The following is a 1,772-nucleotide window of genomic DNA, read 5'->3' on the forward strand; positions in this document are numbered from 1 at the left end:
GGCACCGCTCAATGGCCACCGGTTTTCAAAAACCGGTGGGGAAAATAAGGGGAAAAATGGGCGGGATTGGGTTGATATAGTATTGCCACCGGTTCGATTCAAACCCGTGGGGAAAATATTATTACCACCGGTTCAAAACCGGTGGTTTTGTTATTAAAAAAAAAAAAACCGCCCCCCTCTTATAAACTCCAAACCCTATCTCGGCCTCTTCATTCATTTTCAGCCGCCCCTCCTCCTCTTTCTCTCTCCTCCCCTCTCTTCCTCTTTCTCTCTCCCCTCTCCTCCCTAGATCTGTTCGTCTTCTCTAGAGAAAGAGGAGAAATTTCCTCTATCTTTATCTCTCCTCTCTCCCCTCTCCTCCTTCTCTTTCTCATCTCCTTCTCTCGATCTGTAAGACGAGCTAGAAACATGAATTTTCAATCGTCTTCTCTGTTTTCCCCTATCTTCGATCTCCTTCTCTTTCATTTCCAAGACCACCAAGACCAACACCGCGAAGACATGCACGAGGTTAGGGTTTTAATTCGATTTAATTCTGGGGTTTTTTTTTTTCCTTTTTTTTTGAGTTCGTGAAAATCAATTTGTTTTTAACTCTTTTTGTTTTTTTGAGTTCGATTTAATTCTCAAATTGTTTTTAGTTCTCGTTTTGAAAATCAATTCGATTTGTTTTTTTAGTTCCATTTAATTCTCGGTTTTTCACCGATTTCTAGGATTTTGTTTATTTTTTTTTTCTGGGTTTTTTTCTGAGTTATTTTTCTGGGTTTTGATTTAATATTTGGGTTTTGTTTTAATTTTTGAGTATTTTTTTCTGGGTTTAAAATCTATTTTAATCGATTTGTTTAAATCTATTTTGGGATTTTCTAGGATGATTTTAATCGATTTGAAGTCAATTTTTTTTTTATTTTAATCGATTTGATTTCGATTTAAAATCTGGTTTTTTTATCAGTTTTTGGTCATCAATTTCTGGTTTTTTTTCTGTGTTATTAACTAATATGTGGGTTTGATTTTATTCGATTAAAGGGTAGATGCAAATCGTTCTTGTTTTTTTTTGTTTTTTTTTGTTTTTGTTTTTTTTGTTTTTTTTTTTTGCAGTTTATTAATTTTAATAGATTTATTTGTTTGTTTTAATTGGTGCAGGTATATTGATTTAATTTAAATCGAAGAATCAAGTCGATTTGTAAAAAAAAAGGAATCAAGCTGATGAATCAAGATGCAAGAATTTTGATTTTGATGTTTTTATATATTGTAAATTTTTTTTTAACTAATATGTTGTAATTATTCGATTTTTTTTTGTAGGAAATACTTTTGATTTCATTGATCTGTATATTGTAATTTTTTTTATTATATATTATAAATTTTCGATCATATTTATCGTTATTGTTTTATTTGGATTTTGATGTTCTAATTTTTTTTGATTTAATTATTCTATTATTATATTTCTTTTTGAAAAAGGCAAAAAAAAAAAAAAATAACATAACATGTACATTGCCACCGGTTAACCCGTGGCATTTATCTTTAATACAAAAAAAAATTAAAGCGGCAACTGTTTTTGCCACCGGTTAACCGGTGGCAATACTTAATTTTGCCACCGGCTCAAAGCCGGTGGCTTTTCAACTGAGTATTGCCACCCCCCAAATGCCCACCGGTTCAAAACCGGTGGCATAAGGGGGTTTTGAACCGGTGGCCTTTTGTGTTTTTCTACTAACGAGAGAATCCACCTCAAACTTTAGAACGGGGAGAGGTGAGTCAGAGACAATAATGAGCGCCACTGCACC

At 32.9% G+C, this 1,772-nt stretch overlaps 1 long non-coding RNA gene across 1 annotated transcript; it reads left to right on the forward strand.

Moving 5' to 3' along the window:
* The first annotated feature begins 346 nt into the window (after positions 1-346).
* Positions 347-1,362, forward strand: LOC145595799 (uncharacterized). The gene is made up of 2 exons (XR_014103014.1): positions 347-507; positions 1,135-1,362. It is a non-coding gene; the product is annotated as an uncharacterized LOC145595799 (long non-coding RNA).
* The last annotated feature ends 410 nt before the right edge of the window (positions 1,363-1,772 follow it).

This window comes from Chenopodium album, chromosome 19 (genome assembly GCF_948465745.1).
Source record: "Chenopodium album chromosome 19, dcCheAlbu1.1, whole genome shotgun sequence".
Lineage (NCBI taxonomy): Eukaryota > Viridiplantae > Streptophyta > Magnoliopsida > Caryophyllales > Amaranthaceae > Chenopodium > Chenopodium album.